This window comes from Artibeus jamaicensis, unplaced genomic scaffold (genome assembly GCF_021234435.1).
Source record: "Artibeus jamaicensis isolate MK-2021 breed Jamaican fruit bat unplaced genomic scaffold, CSHL_Jam_final contig_867, whole genome shotgun sequence".
Classification (NCBI taxonomy): Eukaryota; Metazoa; Chordata; class Mammalia; order Chiroptera; family Phyllostomidae; genus Artibeus; species Artibeus jamaicensis.
In genome coordinates this window covers 3556069-3576915 of record NW_026521995.1, presented here as the reverse complement: position 1 = coordinate 3576915, position 20847 = coordinate 3556069, and the positions used below count along the sequence as shown (strand labels likewise).

Genomic DNA, 20847 nt, shown 5'->3' with positions numbered 1-20847 from the left:
TTTCTTAAGCTCTCCTCATTTTTTAAAAATTATTTTCTTTTCTTTGCCACTTTGTTTGGTGGTTTTTTCTACTTTGTCTTCCAAATCTCTTATTTGCCCCTGTACTTCATCTAACCTACTGTTTATTCCTTCCACTCTATTATTTATTTAAGATATTGCTTCAAGATTTAAGATATTGCTTTAAGATTATTTATTTCTGACTGGTCCCTTTTTATCGTGCTTATGTCTTTTTTCATGCGGTTGAGTATCCTTGTAATCATTACTCTAAACTCTCTGTGATTAATAATTACTTGCCTCCATTTTATCTAATTATTCTTCTAGAGAATTCTCTTGTTATCTCACTTGGGGCCTGTTTATTTGTTTTCCCATTTTGGCTGCCCCTTTGTTTTTACGTTGTAGATAGAGCTGCAAGACTCCCATGCAGACTTAAGTCAAACCTTGCTCGTGACTGGCCCCGAGCAATCTGTTTAGAGCTATCAGCAATCCACAGCTTGTAGTTCTTTCCACTGAGGCTGAGGTTGTGCAGAAAGATAGATATAAACTCTTAAACAGCAAACTTAGAGAATACTTAACACTTGAATAATGCTTTACCTACTAATTTCTAATTAATTTGTGTGTTAATTCTTTTGTGTTAATTTTTTGTTGGTCTGATATAGTGCTACTCATGTGTGGTCTGTAAACTGGTGCTGTGTTTCAAAATGTTTACTTGTTTGCAATGGTATAAAAATATAGTAATTAAAAGCATTTAGAAATATAGCAGTTTGGCAGAGAGAGATTGTACCTATTTAATAATAACAAAATTTGAGGTTATATTTTATGTCCTGATTTATAAATTCATTTTCAGGTAATTCATTGATATTACATATTACAAAAATTTTTTTGAAAGCAAAACAATGTCATACTTTGATTCTGTAAACAACTCCAGAAGAGTGGAACATTCAATTTTATGCAGATAATATATAAAACAAAGGAGATAAAGGAAAAGGAGGAATTGGTGAGCACACATTGACTTGTAGCATTTACTCTTCAGTTTTAATGGTTAATTATAACAAAAGTCATTTGAATTATGTCGTCAAAGTCTTAGTTTAAGATATTTTGCAAAAAAGTTTCAGAAGAGTTTCTGACATAGACAGAAATCCATTATGACAGATTACCAAAAAAATTCTTTTGAAAGTGCACAATTATCTTAGTTTCTTGAAGGAAGGAGTTTTTAAAAATTTTTCTCTTTTTCTTATTTTAATTTTTTAGGATAATATTTCTTAATGCAAAATTTCAAATTCTATTTCCAGTTGTCCTTTTTTTTTATTTCTCATAGGCCTTCCAAATGTCCCTTAAGTAATTTGTTTGTTATAAATATATAAGAAAGAGAGGGGCAAGATTTGAAATGATTTTGACTTCTATAGGTAGAATATTTTGTTAAAACAAATCATTGTTTGACATAAAGAAAATAATGCAAATGAATTAGTTCTTTCACTCCCAGTTATATTGAACTGTTGATGAGCCAAATCTAATCTTTAAAGGAAAACATTCACTAGACATTCTTAATTTTCTAAATATCTCTAAATTACAAAATAAGAAGTATTATGCCACATGTATATTTGGACAGATAGCATATATACTTCTGTGGCCAAAGTCATAAGCACATATACTTCTGTGGCCAAAGTCATAACAGGGTAAACTGAATTATTTGATTAGTTTGAAATACTATTACAAATAAAAGGTTTGAGCTATATTTCAAAACTTTATTGTGATATAAAATGTATATGAGAGGTTAGCAACATAGAAAAATGAGAGTATGATTAGAAAAAACTTTAAAAATATTAAGTATAAGATTCCAAACTCTTAGACAATGATTTCTTTTCTTTATACTCTAATCAATGGGCATACTAACTATACCTGAAAAAATAATTTAAGGAATATTTTTGTAGAAGCAGCATAGTAGATATCAAATTAAGCCTGCATTCCATTGTGGTTCATATTTGAAAATACATCTTTGGAGCCCTGGCTGGCATAGCTCAGTGGATTGAGCGCGGGCCTGTGAACCAGAGTATCGCGGTTCGATTCCCAGTCAGGGCACATGCCTGGGTTGCAGGCCAGTTCCCAGCAGGGGACTCATGAGAGGCAACCATACATTGATATTTCTCTCCCACTCTTTCTCCTTCTCTTCCCCCTCTCTCGAAAAATAAATAAAATATTTAAAAAAAGAAAATACATCTTTGGTCTGTCAACTTTAGATAGAGATGCTGACATAGGAAGGAGTCTGTCAAGATCTACAAAAAAAACATTCATTATGGAAGAACAGGAACAAATATTTGAAGAGGATTGCAAGTACTTTCTCTGTCTTGTTAAATTTCATATTCTTTATTTAAAAATGTTTATTAGCCTGTGTTATAACTGAGAATTTCCTGCTTCTATTTGCTTTCTAATGGTAGTACTATTTTTGCTTTAAAAAAAAAACCTTATGTATTAATACCTATTGAAATGTGGATTTTTGTTTTGTTTTCTTCTCCTGACATCCTTTAAATAATTTAGCATCAGAGGAGCCTATTAATTTATTAGATAATTTAGTATGAGAATAATATAATTTGGAGGGCCAAGAAAAATAGAATTTATCTAATGCATAGATTTTCTTTCAGTTTTATTTGATAGTACAAAATTACATTAAATTAATATAATTTTGGGCTATATATATTTTTACTTTGTGTTTGTAATAAGTATACGCAATCAAAAAATTAAAAACACCAGAACATTGAATAGCAAGAAATGCTAGTGGAGATCAATGGAATTATTTAAACTTCTGACCAAGAGGGCGGCATAGGCAGATAAGGCTTACCTCTTTGCATAAACACATCAAAATTACGACTAAAATATAGAATGATCACCACTCAGCACCATCAGAAATTGAGCTGAATAGAAGCCTGACAGCTATAGCATTAAAGAAACCACATCCATCCAGACTGGTGGGAGAGGCGCAGACATGGAACAGGCTGGTCCCTCACCCACATGTGGTAGATAAAAATTCAAGAGGAGTATCTTGGGACTGAGAAATCCCAGCCCAGAGTTCCAGGGCCAGAAAGATATGTCCCCACAACTTCTAGCTGCAAAAACCAGTGACAATTGGCTTGGTGGAAGAAACTTCTGGAGCCCCAAGCAGTTCCTCTTAAAGAACCCACACCCAGACTCATGGACTCATCTACTCAGACTCACTCCCTCAGAGCTGCAGCACCAGGAGAGCAGCTTGAAAGGCACAAGTGTATACAGAGAGGAACTGAAGTGTCTTGAGTCAAGGCAACCAGAGGTCATTGTCCCTTATCTAAACACCCTCCCCACTGAGCCAGAAAGCTGGTGCCATATCCAAGATTCCATCAACCTGGCTAACGCTGTTTGATCTGCCTTGGAGATCCCCTGAGACTCTGCCCCACCCAACTTACAGGCACACCCAAGCTGCTTTTCTTTCTTTTTTTAAACTTTTTTTATTGATTATGCCATTACATTTGTTCTATTCCCCCCCTCCATTCCCCTCCACCCTGCATACCCCTCCCCCACCATTTCCCCCTTTAGTTCATGAACACGTGTCTCAAATTCTTTAGATTCTGTATTTCCCCTACTTTCTTACCCTCCCCCTATCTATTTTCTATCTACTGTCTATGCTACTTATTTTCTGTACCTTCTCCTCCTCCCACTCTCCTGTTGCTAACCCTCCTTAGATCTTCATTTCTATGGTTCTGCTCCTGATCTAGCTGTCCTCTTAGTTTGCTTTTGTCTTAGGTGTGGTTGTTACTAACTGTGAGTTTGCTGTCCTTTCACTGTTCATCTTTTTTATCTTCTTTTTCTTAGGTAAGTCCCTTTAACATTTCATATAATAAGGGCTTGGTGATGATGAACTCCTTGAATTTGGTCTTATCTGAGAAGCACTTTATCTGTCCTTCCATTCTAAATGAAAACTTTGCTGGGTAGAGCAATCTTGGTTGTAGATCTTTGGTTTTCATGACTTGGAATACCTCTTTCCAGCCCCTTCTTGCCTGTAAGGTCTCTTTTGAGAAATCAGCTGACAGTCTAATGGGAACTCCTTTGTAGGTGACTGTCCCCTTATCTCTTGCTGCTTATAGGATTCTCTCCTTCATTTTAATCTTGGCTAATGTAATGATGATGTGCCTTGGTGTGTTCCTTCTTGGGTCCAACTTCTTTGGGACTCTCTGAGCTTCCTGGATTTCCTGGAAGTCTATTTCCTTTGCCATCTTGGGGAAATTCTCCTTTATTATTTGTTCAAATAAGTTTTCCACTGGTGGCTGTGCCTTTCCCCCTTCTGGTACCCCCTATAATTCAGATGTTGGAACGTTTAAAGATGTCCTGGAGGTTCCTAAGCTTCTCCTCATTTTTCTGAATTCTTATTTCTTCATTCTTTTCTGTTTGATCATTTTTTTCTTCCTTCTGGTCCACTCCCTTGATTTGAGTCCCAATTTCCTTTCCATTATTATTGGTTTCCTTTGTATTACCATTCATTTCAATTAGTTTAGCTTCTGTATGTTTCTCTAATTTGTGACTAAAATCCACCAGTTCTGTAAGGATCCTGATAACCAGTGTTTTGAACTGTGCATCTGAAAGACTGGCTATTTCTTCATCGCTTAGATCTATCGGTTCTGGGGCTCTGAGTTGTCCTAGAGTCATTTTTGGTCTATTCATGCCGTTAAGTAAGCGGAGCGAAGCCTTAGTTGTTTACCAGGACGGGGCGACCCAGTTCGCTGGTTTGTGACTCTGTATGTGGGGGCGTGGTCAGAGAGGGAGCAATGGCAGTCCTCTCCGCTAGCCCAGTCCGTCCAGTCACACCACTGGCCCCGGGCCTGTTTATCCGATATCCGATGGGAATTGTGCGAGCCTGCTGCCCCGCGCAGGCTTCCCTTCTCACTGGTTTATCCGCATGCAGATGCGCCACCAACCAACCGCAGACAGACCACACTGGAGCACCACTACCCTGCCCCTGCACAGCCAGTCCTCCATGGAAGAGGGCAGAGGTTGGTTGTAAGTGGTCATAGCCAATCCTTGCAGCTGACTAGCCTGGGACAATCCCTTCTATTAATCTGCCAACAATGACCAAGGCTGAACTATAAGAGGAAGGTGTACTCAGCTCACATGAAGGGTGTACTTCAGGTACCTAGCTTGGGTGATAGGGGAGGCTATGCCACTGGACCCCACAGGACACCTACTACGTTAGGCCACAGTACCAAGACACAGTGTCAAAGAAACTCTACCTAATACATAGCAACAAACATACAGAGGCTACCAAAGTGAGGAGACAAAGAAACACAGTCCAAATGAAAGAACAGATCAAAACTCTAGAAATAGAGCTAAATGTAATGGAGGTAAGCAATCTTATCAGATGTACAGTTCAAGTCACTGGTTAAAAGGATGCTTAAGGAACTTAGTGAGGACCTCAACAGCATGTAAAAGAGGTAGTCAGATACAAAGGATACACTAATTGAAATGAACAATTTATAAGGAAACAACAGTACAGTGGATGAAGCCAAGAATCAAATCAATGATATGGATCATAAGGAAGCAAAAAACAACTAGTCATAACAACAAAAAGAAAAAAGAATCCCCCCCAAATTATAGTGTAAGCAGCCTAGAACAACTTCAAGATGTCCAGTATTTGCATCATAGGGGTACTATAAGGAGAAGAGAAAGAGCAAGAACTTGGAAATCTCTTTGAAAAAAATAATGAAAGAAGCTTTCCCAATTTGGTGAAGGAAATAGACATGCAAGTCCAGGAAGCACAGACAGTCCCAAACAAGATGGATGCAAAAAGGCCCACTCCAAGACACATCATAATTAACATGTCAGAGGTTAAAGATAAAGAGAGAATCTTAAAAGCAGCAAAAGAAAAGAAGCTAGTTACCTGCAGGGGAGTTCCCATAAGACTGTCATCTGATTTCTCAAAAGAAACCAAGAAACTATGTAGGCCAGAAAGGACTGGCAAGAAATATTTGAAGTCATGAAAAGCAGGGACCTACCGTCAACATTGCTCTACCCAGCAAACGTATCATGTAGAATCGAAGGGTAGATAAAGAGTTTCCCAGACATGATAAATCTAAAGGAGTTTATCACCACTAAACCTTACATGAAACCTTGCATAAATCGACTTATTTAAGAAAAAGAAGATGAAATAAAATGGCAAAAATAGATATCAACAGTTGAATCTAAAAATCAAACTAAGCAAATAAGAGAGAGACAGATCATGGATACAGAGGGCATTTTGATTGTTGATATATGGAAGGGGGAATTGGGGATTGGGTAAAGAGGTGAGGGGTTTAAGAAGTAAAAATAGTTACAAAATAGCCATTGGCATGTAAAATGCAGTATAGGAAATGGAGTAGTTCAAGAACTTACATGTATGACCCATGGACGTGAACAATGGTGGGGGGATTGCCTGAGGGAGCGGGGTTGCTGGGTGGAAGGAGGCAATGGGAGAAAAATCAGTACAACTGTTATAGCATAATCAATATAATATTATTAAAGAAATTATTTTAAATATCCACAATAACAGTGATAATTTAAGGAAGTAACTTAAATTACCCAACATACTTTTACTTCTTACACCAAGGTTTGCAAATTATGTTGAATATATAGGTTCGGACACAAAGAAAATCAGGAACTGAGTTTATTGGAAACTCAGCAGAAAACCTTGCATTTTATGAACGTGCAAAAATTGGGAAAGTGCCAATGCTATGATAGTTAATCTTGAGATTTTTGTCCTACATAATGCATAAGCTTTTAGTCAGAAGATGGATTTAGGGGAAGGGGTGTGATTTCTCTGATGTCATATCTACAGCTCAATATTAAGGTATACTATAGTGAGTTATATAGTAAACACTACTTTTGCTATCAAGCATGTTGCACCATTAGTTGATATAGTGCTTAAATGGAAAACATGCTCCTGAAGCTTTTTACTATTTAGAATATACTATTTATATTTATCAAAATAACTGTACTAGAATTCATAAGACATAAGGCTTATTATTTATAACTTTTGCACATACCTGAAAAGGAAAATATATGGAAAATAAATTGATTAAAGGATTTCTTTATGTTCAGAACCAACTCTTTTGAATTACATTGTGACTCAATTGTAATGTTCAGTTTTTCCACAGGAGTCTTTTCTCTGTGCAGCATTTCTATAAAGAATCAAGAATTTGCAGTTATGTGGAGCTAACCTATTATTCATACCCACTTTATAAATGTTGCTGAATATATTTGTTTTCCCCCACTCTCATCCTCTCTATAATTTTTGGTTCTTGGGTATTTAAAGAATGCTCCAGTATCATCTCTAGGATTTTCTTCCAACTCAAATTCTGCAAGTTTTGGTTTGTGCTTGCACAGGGAGTGACAGCGCCTCATTTTTATCACTTAGTATTACTACAATGGCAGTTGTAATATGCCAACAATTTTAGGACACATCTGAATTTAAAGAGCTTTCACGGGTGTGCAACCTGTGGCCCAACACAAAATAATAAATTTACTTAAAACATTATGTGATTTGTTTTTGTGATTACATGTCACAGTCTATTTAATGTGTGGCCCAAGACAACTCTTCTTGCACTGTGGTCCAGAGACACCAAAAGGTTAGATACCCTGGCTTAAAGTGTGGGGAAAGTGTTCATTTGAAAGCATAGTGACTAGGACCTCAGAGCTGGGTTTCTCAAACACTAACTGTATGATACTGGGTAAGTAGTGTAACTTACCCAGTAAGGAGAAATGGTAAATTCCAGGGCTGGGACGCTGGTGCAAGAAAAGTAAGAAAATGCTTGAAATATCATAAGGCTGGAATACTGCTCAGCAGGTGGGGGAGAAAGAGAAGGAGAGGACAGGAGATGAGGGGAGGGGAAGGGGGATGAGAGGGGAGAGAGAGAGAAAGAGAAGACAGAAAGAAGATAGAATGAGAATATGACTGATATATGTTAACAACATGGCTTAACTTCAAAACATCATATTAAGTGAATGAAGCCAAACACATAAGACTACATATTAAATGATTCTGTTATAGGAGATTTCTAAAGAAGGTAAAACTAAAAAGACACAAAGTAAATTGGTGCTTGCCTTGTTGAGAGTTCAAAGTGAGGATTGACTGCCAATGAGTGAGAGAACTTTTGGGGTCAGAGTATTCTAAAACTGCATTGTGGTAATGGTTGCACATTTATTCATTGAATTTTACATTTGAATTTATTTATTGAATTTTACATTTAATTTTGAATTTGTCTATTGAATTTATTAAATTTTATAATTAAAATAAGTGAATTATATGTAAATTATACTTCAGTAAGGCTGAAGTATATCTGAGAGATAATGTAAAAATAATGCCATGGCAATACCTAATTTAAACATAGCAAATTTTAAAAAAAAAGTAGCAGGCTTTAATTGCAACCTAGATAGATAGAACAGACTTAAGAGTAAAATTAGAACCCTCTTCAATTTTGAGGAAGGTTTATGAAGTGGCAAGTTGTAATTGATCAGTAGTTTTATATTGGTGATTATAATAATTCACTGTTCATTTATCCAGCACTGATTTATTGACTGCTTACTGTATGCCTGCCACTATTTTAGAAACACAGCATTGAACAAAACAGACAAAATTCCTGCCCTTGGGGTATTTACCTTCTGGTGGAAGAGAGTGATAATAAATAAGTGAAATATGTATTATCCCATAGTTTAAAAACCCTGGAGAAAAACAAAGCAGAGAAGATGGGTAGGAAGTTTTGGAGAGAGGTTCTAGTTTTACATCAGGTAGTCAGGAAGCCTCTTACTGAAAGGTGATATTTAAAATAGACCCAAAGGAGGGAGGATGTGAACCCTGAAGATGAGGGGGAAGATCACGTCAGGCAAAGATTAGCAAATGCAAATGCTCTGAGCAGGACTTGCCCCATTTGTTAAGGAAGGTCAAGGGGCCCTGAACATGGAAAAAGCCAGAGGAAAAATGGTTGGAGGTAAGATCAGAGAGTTAGAGACATTGTTGGCCATATTAAGGACTTTGGAGGTTTTAATGTGATTATAAGGACTTTGGCTTTTTAAAAGATCATGGTAAAATACGTATAACAAAAAGTTTACTATTTAAACTATTTGTAAGTGTAGAAGTCAGTGGCAATTAAGTATACTCACAACGTTGTACAACCATCTATTTCCAAAATTATTTCATCATCTCAACCTGAAACTGTACCATTAAACCATAACTTCTCATCTCTCCTTCCCCCATCCCCTAGTAACCTCTAATCTATTTTCTGTCCCTATGGATTTGCCTATTCCAGGTAACTCATACAAAAGGAATCATACTTAGCCTAATGTTTTTAAGGTTCATCCATGCTGTAACATGTGTCAGAATTTCTTTCCTTTTTAAGTCTCAATAGTTTCATTGCATATGAGGTCTGTCCAGAATATATCCATCCATGTAATATGAAAAATTTGGACATCTATTGAAAAGATGCAAGATAAACATTGTACATAGGACAATGACTCTTCAGTCCCTCTTTTAAATAGGCCTGTTGGGAGCTCACACAGGTCTCCCGATCACCATCAGCTGTCCCATCATATTTTCCTGAATCTCATCAAAAGTCTGAAATCTTGTTCCTTTCAAAGGAAGGATTTTAGTGATTTTAGTTTTGGGAAAAGCCAGAAGTCACAGGGCACCACATCTGGGCTGTAGTGGGGCTGAGTTACCTGGGTGATTTGATATTTTTGCTAAAATGCTGTACAATTCGTGATGCATGAGCAGGTGCATTTTGGTGATGAAGCTTCCAATCACCAGTCGCCCATAGCCATGGCCTTCTGAATCATCCAAATAGTTTCCAGAGAGGAATGTTCAAGCTTAATGCAAAATGTGATTCAGATTCATTGCTCTACCCACTCAGTCATTTTGTTGTGACGGCCACACAGTACACATGCTCACTCAACGGTGTCTACCATTCCCATTGACTAGTACAATGAAGTTATCATTGTTCACACATGCACATTCCAGTCCACTCTCCTTGGCTGCCAGGTTATATTATGTCTCACAAACCATTCTCATTATATGAACAATGGTTGAACTTTTTTCAGGCAGACCTCATATGTATACCATATTGCATCTGATGGTGAGCTTGGGTTGTTTCTACATTTTGGCTATTGTGAATAATAGCCAAATTGTGAATATTTGTTTGAGTTCCTGCTTTCACTTTTTGTTTTAAACCAAGCTGTGGGCAGTTTTATTAAATAAAAGTTTTGCATGGTTTACTTTTTACCAGTTTGGTTTTTTGGCATGCTTCTAAAGATATCAGAATCATGTAGATCAGCCCTGGCTTGCATGGCTCAGTGGTTTGAGTGTCAGTTCGCAAGCCGAAAGTCGCTGGTTTGACTCCCAATCAGGGTACATGCCTGGGTTGTGAGCCATGTCCCCAGTGAGGGGTGTGCCAGAGGCAACCAATGGATGTCTCTCCCCCTCTTTCTTCCTCTCTTCCCCCCCTCTCTAAAAACAGATAAAATCTTTCAAAATTAAAAAAAGAAGAATCACCTGGATCAATGACAGCCATTGTGCATACTCTGTAGTATTTTCCACACTCTGTTCAATTCAGTATTAATGTAGTGATGGACCCCAGTCTTGGCTAACATGCCATAATACTGTATTTCAGAATTCTTCAAGGCTAGACAGTTGCTGGTGAGGATGACTAGTTTTGCTTTGCCTTGTCTGATCATCTTCAGAGTCTCCTTGTACCCCAGTACATTCTTTCCACTTTTCATAACAAGTTGGAGCCTACAGTTGATTGGCTCCACTGCCTTTTTTTGTTGTCTTTGTAGCCACCATCTTCCTGCCTTAGGTTTGGGATGGCCCCAACCAAGAGCAGCTCAATTTTTTAAAGTATATGCTGAGAAGTGGACTTTCTGATCATATCACAATGCAGTTTAACTTTTAAAGAACTGTCATACTGTTTTCCACAGTGGCTACACCCTTTTACTTAGTCACCAGCAATGTATAAGGATTTTAATTTCTCTAAATCCTTGCCTACACTTACTATTTTTATTTTTTCTTTCTAATTTAATCTTTATTGTATTGTTCTTACATTACCTTTTAGTCAGTCCCTTTATACCTTTCTCCCCCCAGCAATCACCACACTGTTGTCCATGAACTATCTTTCCTTTTTAAAATTATAGCCACTTGAGTAATTCAGAAGTAGTATCTATTATGATTTTGATTTACATTTCTCTAGTTAATAGTGATGCTGAGCATTTTTGTACTTACTGGCCATTTGTATATTATCTTCTTTGGAGAAATGTCTGTTCAAGACTTTTGCTCATTTTTTAAACAAGATTGTTTGTCTTTTTATTGTTGTTGTATTAGTTCTTTATGTATTCTGGATATTAGTAACCCCTTATCAGGTATGTTATTTTCAAATATTTTTCCCATTCTGCGATTGTCCTTTTGTACTATTTGTTTACTGTATCTTACATGTTTTTGTTTCTCAATTTCTCCATTATCTCCTGTTTCTGTATTTAATTGATAGCTTTGTAGCATCCTTTTTTATTCCTCCCTTTTTTTATTTCTTTTTTGGTTATTTTTCAGTGCTTATGTAGGTTGTTATAAGTTAAATTAGGTTATTAGTTTAAGATGTTAATAGTAATTCTTAGATAACCAATAGGGGCTTTGACTTTTGACCTGAGTAAAATGGAAAGCTGTTGGAGGTTTTTGACTGGACCTGTTTTATGTTTAGCTGCCTGCTGTGCTGAAAACAGGCCATTGAGGGAAGAAGGCAAGGGTTGAAGTCAGGAGATGTGTTAGGAGACTTTGTAATGATCCAAGTGCAAAAGGGTGATGGCTTGCACCAGTGTGGTAATGGTGGAGGTGTTCAGATTCTGAGGATATTCTCGATAATAGAAGTTGGAGGATTTTCTAGTGAATTGGATGTGAACTGTGAGTGAAAGTCTAGTCAAGAGTAATAATAGAAGTTTTTGGAAGACTGAATTATTTTTGATGATAGAATTCCATTTGGAAGTAGAATTCCAGATATTAGAAAACCTATGTTAAATGTATTTCTCATCACTTGTTCAAAATGCATTTCGCTTTTAGGAGAAACTAAAACATCTCAAGGATGACACATTCATATGTTAGATTTGTTTTGTATTTCATTAAACTATTAATAATGTAATGGAGTCAATATAGAAAGTCCCATTTCTTATACCCTCCAAGTCTACTGTACTGAAAAACTGTGGTCTGGTGAGAATGATGATCAGGAAATACAAAAATGAAAATCTGCTAAAGGAGGAAAGGAAGGGGAGAAAAGGAGGGAGGAAAAGAAGGAAGAAAGAGTTCAGATACATTCATACTGTCCTTACCAAATGAACAAAGAAAGCATGTTAATAACTTTAAGAAAGAACTTCAACAGCAAAATCTGTATGCAAAAAAAAAAATCCAAATTTTTTGCTGTTAAATCTGACACTTAAATATATCAGAAAACCTTACTTTTTATTATTACATAGTGTCTAGAAAAAGCACATCTACAAAGAGGAGCTTGAGAGAACTTTCTGGAGTGTTGAAACTAGTCTAAAATTGGATTTTGATAATACTATGTACCACTTTATAAGTTTACTTAAAAACCATTTACACTTAAAATGGGTGACTTTTAGGTTTGTAAATTATACTTCAGTAAAGGTATTATAAAATAAGAGTGTAGCAGAGAGAAAATAAAACCCTTGTTTATCACTCTGATTAATGTTTTAATATTAAATGGAGAATATTTTGGTTAAACTTTTAAATCCAATTGTAATTTTAGTTTGAGGGTCCCTACTTTTATATTTTATGTGTTAAAATAGTGTTTTACACAATGGTATTGGCAATTAATGGCTTCCCATAATAAACCAAATTCTTGGTAAAACTAGTGTTAAGTAACATATCTTATATGAAAATATTACAATAAACCCTGGCAAAGAAATATGTGAATATAACAGAAGCAGGCATTAATTCTGCAGTCATTATTTAATACAAGGAATGTACTTTGTTTAATGATGCTATATCATAAAGTGGAACATTTTTTCATGTACACATATGAAGGTAAATGCATTAAAAAAGAAAAAGGTCTAGAAGTATATACACCAAACTGATAACTAGAGTTATTTCTGTTGGAGGAGTGGGGCTTGAGGGGGAATGATTTACCCTGCTTCATTTAAATTTTTATAAGGAGATGTATATATTTATTTATATGTTATATAGCTAATAGAAAGGAAAAACATTAAGAGACTAATACTGAAAAGTATTTTTATACACTTTTTTTTTTAGATTTTATTTATTTATCTTTAGAGGGGAAGGGAAGGAGAGAGGGAGAGAAATATCAATGTATGGTTGCCTCTCGTGGATCCCCTGCTGGGAACTGGCCTGCAACCCAGGCATGTGCCCTGACTGGGAATCAAACAGAGATCCTCTGGTTCATAGGCTCCCACTCAATCCACTGAGCTACACCAGCCAGGATTAAGAGACTAATACTGAAAAGTATTAAGAGACTAACAACTGAAAAGAAAAACAATCAGATTGTAAATTAAGGCAGGGAGGATAGAGAAGGTAAAAATGTAAAAAAAATATGTAACCTCCAAGTTGATGCAGTACAAAATCACTGGAAGAATCAACAGAGAATAAGTAGATTGCACTAAATTAACTAAAAGAAACTATTAACATAAACACTTAACAGACATACACATCATGCTATTATATATGAAACAGACAAAAATTGTTACATATACTGACTGAAAAAAGGATACAATGTAATATGTACAATTTACCTTACAACGTAAAAACAAGTAGGAAAATGGAGGAAAAGAAAGAAAGATGACAATGAGAGTATTTAAACTTAATAGAGGAGCTCTGTTCACTCTACTTTAAAGGATTTCTGAATAATCAGAGTAATTGAAAAGAAACCTTCTATAATTGGAGATTGGCAGGATGTGGTTAAAGTTATTGCAAAGAATTCAAGAAACAAGAATTGTTTGAAAGAAACATTTACACCCACTTTATATACTTTTTTAAGCAGCTCTTGAAAATATATGTACCTCTAGTGTCCTCTTAATTATTATTCAGTTTGCTAGCTTTCAAACCTGTGGTTTAACTAGCTAATTAATATTTTGTCTAATTGGGCAATTATTTTGGTTATGAATTTGGTATATTTCCTATAATAGCATATATCAGGAAAAATGTGGGGAAACCAGTGAAAACAGCTTACTTGATAAGCATAACTGAAATACTAATGTCAGAATGAAAAAATTTTTCTCAAATATGGATTCTAAAAAACCAATGTGTTTGAAAAAATAAATACAATACAAAAATACAAAAAGTAAAAGGTGATATTCTCATACTTTTTCTCTCAGCCCCATTTGCCAGAGGTAACTAATTTTATAAATTTGGTTGAAATTTACATATGTCTTTTATATTTTCATGATTGCCTACTGACTTCATCCTTGCCCACACAACCTTGCATTATGAATTTTGCCCTTCATATTATGGTTTTTAATGATATAATATGCCATCCCCTGAATATTATTTTGTAATAGCTTTATTAAATTTCTGAATTGTGGCAAATACTTAAAATTGGGGAAAATAATTTCAGATAAGTTAATCATTATTTGTTTCTGAAATATTATAACAGAAATTCAGGAGTACCTGGAGATACTTTTTGGTTATTACTACTTCGGGAGGGTGGGGTGGTGTTAAGGGCATTTGTTCAGAGTCCAGGGATGATGCTAAACATCCTACAATGCATGGACTAGCACTCCCCCCACACCCTATCCCCAGTAAAGGATTGTCTGGTCCAAAATGCCCCCAGGTTGAGAAAATCTGATATGAGAGTGGTTAAGAGGGAGGGCTACCCAGGTGATTGCTTATGTTGACATTTCAGCCCTGTCACTTAATGTGTGACTGTGGGTGATTATTTCAATTCTTTGTGCTTTAGTTTCCTTGTCTATATAATATTAATAGTACCTATGTTGTAGAATTGTTGAGAAGCTATTTATTTAAACATTCAAAATGAATAGTGCTTGGCTCCTAAGTTAGGAACTCAATAAGTGCTGGCTATTTGGTTGTTGTTAATTTAACATGGACTTCATACCACAATCAAAGTTACAAATTTTTCAATTTCTCTCTGATTTGTAAACAAATATCTCAGTTAAATTAAAAATGAATCAAAAGAATAAATTCAGAGCATTCTAAAATTCTCATTAGTCCCATAATTTGAATTTCCCCCAAATTATGTGACTTACTAAGTTAAGATTATGAGACTGTGTTAACTCTATTCCTACATACTGTTTCATACATCAATTACTTATTTAAAATATATGTTGTGAATTATAATGCATCTTACAGAGCAGCATCCCTGGAACGGAGACATTCTTTCCCTGGTGGTCTCCCCTGGGCGCTGTCGTTGTAGTTTTTGTTTCATTGGAAGCCCTAACTCTGGGAACATAATTCAGGAAGTATGTGTTGCTAACAAAAAGGAAAGACATTAAGTAATTTTTATTTGAATGGAATTCCAGACTTGTTTCCTCATTCTTATTTTTCTTTTGCTTTTCTCAGCATTAAAAATTCTTATTCTGACCTTTCTCCATTCATAGGCTGACGAAGACATTTTGGAGAAGCATTTGACTACACCTGGGTATATAATGAGTGTTCAGTTTATTAAAATTAAGGTTATTTCTAGAGTTAACAGAAGATACTTATTTTAGTCACATCATGGTTTTGTTTCTTTTAATAATTGTTTCAATGTACTATAAAATTGATCTTAAGTAGTTATTTGTGTTTCTTACTGCTATCTTTAGCAGTCAAGTAATTAATGTACTTCCTTATATTAAACGTATAATTTAATAATTCAAGGTATTTTTATATACCTTGCAAATATAAAAATATTCAGAAAAACAGGTTTACAGTGGTGTTGCTGTTTTCTAGAAACAGTGGGCAGATTTATTTCTCTATAATTTGACTAACATAATAAATGGCACAAGAAAAAAACCCATTACTGGTACAAAAAAAAAAACTATGGTATCTAAGTGGTATAGAGCACATCAATTTCTTTTTCTTCGCTTTCTTCCTGCCTTTTTTATTTAAGTTCAGTTTTAGTTTTTTACCACATGATGGCAGTGATGGAGCTGGAGCCACCCAAAGAAGGGTAGGGAAAGAGCTCATTATGAATAACAAAAGGGTAGATACAAAAGAAATCTCTGACATTTTAATATTATTCACATTTCTAGATGACATTACTTATATTGCAAGTGACAGTAATAGGGGGAAAGCCTCTAGATGGAGCTTCAGTACTTTTTAAGGGAGACATTTGCTGTATCTCCCCAAATATATGCTTTATATTGTTTTACATAATGTAATGAACCCAAACTAGACATTTTTAAAATAATATTTAAGGATCAATTTATGCCAATTATAATTAGGGAGATTAATTCACCAAGTCCACCAATAATTAGAAAACTAGCTATTTAGTACCTTAAATTTCTATTTCATTGTTAAAATTTGTTGAAACTATGTTAAAAGTTTTAGCCAAATATTCCTAACCGGTATTAGAATGAACCTGCATCTCTAACAAGCTAGTAAAAGACATTTTATTAATAAGAAACAAGGTGCTTAAAATCAATATTACACCTTTTTTAAACATGACCTTCTATATTGTTTAATTGTTACACCTCTTTTCATTTAACATTTGAGTTCTTAAGAGTACAAATATTTTTTCAGTTCAATTCCCCACCTTTTTTTAATATAACCAACATTTAGGAAATTTTATGCCAAATACTCTTTTAAAGAACACAGACATTCTTTAGGTAGTACTCTTACTCTCTTCAGAAGTGCTTTTCTTTTATAGTCAATTAGAGTCCATTATTACTCCCTATCAAAGTGAGGTTGTCATTTTTATTAGGAAAAAAAATAGCAGATGTTAATGTTTTCAGTATACTATTGATTTTAGTTTCTACTTCTTTTAGAATAGCAAGAAAACTCAAAACGAAGTTTTTTTACCTTTCTACTTGTACACCATTACCTGGATTAATTTTGATGTCTTATAAAGCATTTTAATGAGTATGTGCTGTTGGTTTATAATTGGTATTATTATCATTCAAAATGTTAGAAACCATCAGTTATATTTGGTTTTGTATTGACATGAGGTAATAATTGTGTTATGTTGAAAGAGAATGTGTAACTGAAGAATAATATCAGAAGCATGAAAAATGGTTTACAGTGAGTGGTTTTACTTTTTTTTAGCTTCTTGAATAAAATTTTTACTTATTCTCTATTGAGACATACAGCTCCCTGAAACAGAGTAATTGCCAGTAACTTTTTATAATTACATTTAATGTTAGTGTTAGCCACAGCTGCTTTTCTTTTTGGCTAAGGATGTATATGAAGTCAGCTATTTTGCAGCATAATTTGATTGTTAATCCACCTCAGGAGTCACAGTCTCCCAGGAAGTCGTGTTTTGCTTTATTTTTTTTTTTTACCTCAGTAAGCTTTGGGAGTCTGATAAGAAGGAAACATTATAGCAACATCTCTTTGTTTTTGTTTTCACATTCCATATGTACATTTTCTTTTCTTTTTTTAGCACCTTATAATTTTTCAAGTGTCTCCTTTTATTACTAAATCCTCCTAAACCAATATAATTGCATTAAAGTAGCTCTCAATTTCATAATGAAATGGATTTGGATACACTCTGTTTCTCAGGGATAAGCATACTGCAACAAAAAAATCATGGTTCTATGAATACTTATAAATAGTAACTTTGTAATAGTAGTTACTAATTAAATGAATTTATTTAAAAATCATTATGGTAATGCCCTGACTGGTGTGGCTCAGTGGGTTGGGCAAACAGAAAGGTCACCTGTTCGATTCCCGGTCAGGGCACATGCCTGGGTTGCTGGCCACATCCCCAGATGGGGATGTGTGAGACACAACAGATCGCTGTTTCTCTCCCTCTCTTCTTCTCTTCCCCTCTCTCTAAAAATAAATAAATAAAACCTTTCAAGTAATTAAATCAACCAATCAATCATTATCATTAAGTTTCAACTTCAATTGTAATTTGAGAAATCTCTCTTGAAAAAGGGATACTGAAAAACTCTCCATTTCTCTGAAGCATTTGCCCTATGAAGAAATTGGTTATGTATCTAGTTAATTTTATGTGTTAAATTTTTTTTGTTGGGAAACAGAATAAAGCATGCAGCTGTTACTAACTACAAAGAAGTCCAAAACTATATTTAATTTGATGGGGGAAAGATGTTCTGTTTTACCTGGGGTTGCTGAGTTGCACTTTCTTCTTTTTATTCAGTTGGCATTGGGTAATATCATCTCTAGTACTTAAACTTTATTTAGATTACTTTGTTGGTATGAGCACCAAAATTTGCAATAATGCATTTCTATTGGCTTAACACAGTTTTATTTATTTTACTCAAGTTCAGCATTAATAGTGTAAATATCATTAATAGTAAAAGAAGCCCTGGCTGGTGTAGCTCAGTGGATTGAGTGCGGGCCTGTGAAGCAAAGGGTCACTGGTTCAATTCCCAATCAGGGCACATGCCTGCATTGCAGGCCAGGTACCCAGTAGGGGCCACATGAGAGGCAACCACACACTGATGTTTCTCTCCCACTCTTTCTCCTTCCCATCCCCTCTCTCTAGAAATAAATAAATTAAATATTTTTTAAAATAGTAAAAGTCATCATTTATCAAAAAGACAAAAATAATTCAATCAAGTAGAAAAGAACAGCTAAGCTTCTTTCTTTTTGTAAGATAGATTTTTCTAAAATTAGTCTAGCTAACAAATTTTTATTAAACTGTATGTTGAAAATAAAATAAGCTCAAGGAAATCTGTAGCATTTGTTATAGTACTTAATAAAAACCTTTGGATTTGTCAAAATATTTTATGAACATACGAGAAAAAGCACTGACACTGCTACTGCTGTTAATGCAGACTGAACAACACAGATTACGTTTGTCAAGTCTTAAAATGGAGCCGGACGGCTCTGTGCCCCGTTGGTTAAATATGTGTCTGAATATGGTATTTCCGCTTGTGTTCATGATTTGACTTTGACTTTACATTATCGCTGAGTAGCTTTTAGTACTATCTAAATTCTGATTATATAGTAGGCAGAAAAATGATTTGGCTCTCTAGTTGTTATTTTGTTTCAGTAAAGTCCTTATTTATTGTAGTGTTGAAGAATTCCTATTTTATTTTACTTTAAAAAATAAATTCTATTTAGTAAAATAATTTGCTTCATTTTATCTTATATCATCAGACCACCTAAGCAGCTACTGAAATATGAATACTTTACCAAAGCTCACAGTTTTTTGAAAAGAAGTCTTTTTATAAAGTTGTACTACACAAATGATTCCTTGGGGTTGCCCCTGACCCTAGATGCATCCCCTTTTCCTAAAATTTTCATTATTAAGCAGGAAGAAATATGATGACTTCTCTGATAACACTATGACTTTTTAAATGAAAAAGCAAAATGTACCAATGAATAAACCCTCTGAATTTAGTCTCCCATATCCTTTAAATTTTTATGAAGGCAAATTATACTAAGTGAAAGGTCATATTAGTGTAAGTAACATAGATATAATTGTTACTGTAAAGGTTTATTTTTCTTTACTTTCAAATGTAAAATTTGTTAATACTTTTAAGTGAAGTAGTTTTGACTTATGAAGCAAGTTTATTTGTATCCAAATATAAGTGTGATAAGTCTGCAAAACTGTAGTTGTATATGTATCTTCAAAATCATTGATGCTTAAAAATTAGTTGATATTAAAAAAACTTCAATGTGAATTAGTAGCTTATTAATTAAGATTGACTAAGTAATAAAGTCACTTAGTGAAGCAAAGTGTACATAAATTCTGTAAAAAGAATTATATATTATCTGAATATCATTATAATACATATGTCTGTCATGTATATTTTATGGCACGTTGAGGATGATTATCAGTAAGAAATAGTGGCAATGTAAGCATTAGGAAATGTAGCATGAAAGTATCATTAATAGCTAAGTAAATTCCCGTAGCTGAGGATGACTGGCAAACAGAAAACTTTGATAGATACGGTGATCTGTATGTATTACACTGTTGTATTATGGAAATAAATGTATATGAATTAAACCCACAATTTTATGTTATTTTAACCTGTATTTTATGATTTAAACTTTCTTCCCAGACCCGATACATAGGTTGGTTTAATAAAATACTGAAATTGAAATATTTAAGTATTCATCTTAGACTTTGTTAGGTATGCAGAATAAACATGTATTCTGTATATTTAAAGAACCTAAGGAAATAACTTGTAGAGTTACTTCATAAAGTTGATTTTCTTATAGGCTAGACAAACACTTTATTTAAAACTAATGGCTCTGATGTTTTGATATGAAAAGCCATAACTTAACTTTTGTATAACAGAAAAATCTTGATACATCAAGGTTAATCTATAAATTAAGAGTATACTTAAATAATCACTTACATACACAGTATTTAAATACTTTATAACATATAAAATGATGTAGTTCCAGAATAATATGAATTGAAACACACTGTGAAACTTAAACTGGCCAGTAAATTTAAGAATTTTGAGTCCCTTGTCTGTAAATTCTGACCCTAAGTTTTTGTTCATGGACTTAAGAGTTTGTGGGGTGGAACATTTAAATTTAGATATCCTTTCATTAATGTAGACCTCCTAGCACATTTCTTACTTTAGTTAATATTTACTGTTTAGAACACTTGCTTGGTTTGCTCTTTTGCATTTAAAATAGTCATGAGTTCAAAGACTTCAGAGTAGAGGATTAAGGAAGCTTTCTCATCTGAATTCCTGACTTCTTGATTATTG

General features: G+C 34.4%; 1 protein-coding gene and 1 pseudogene across 2 annotated transcripts in view; one reads left to right on the top strand and one right to left on the bottom strand.

The window, feature by feature from the left end:
* The window catches only part of DNAJC1 (DnaJ heat shock protein family (Hsp40) member C1), a 263953-nt gene that overhangs the window by 40111 nt on the left and 202995 nt on the right, over nucleotides 1–20847 (top strand). The gene's annotated exons all lie outside the window — the stretch shown is intronic.
* LOC119050903 (60S ribosomal protein L30-like) overlaps nucleotides 10255–20847 on the bottom strand; it is a 28597-nt pseudogene continuing 18004 nt past the window's right edge.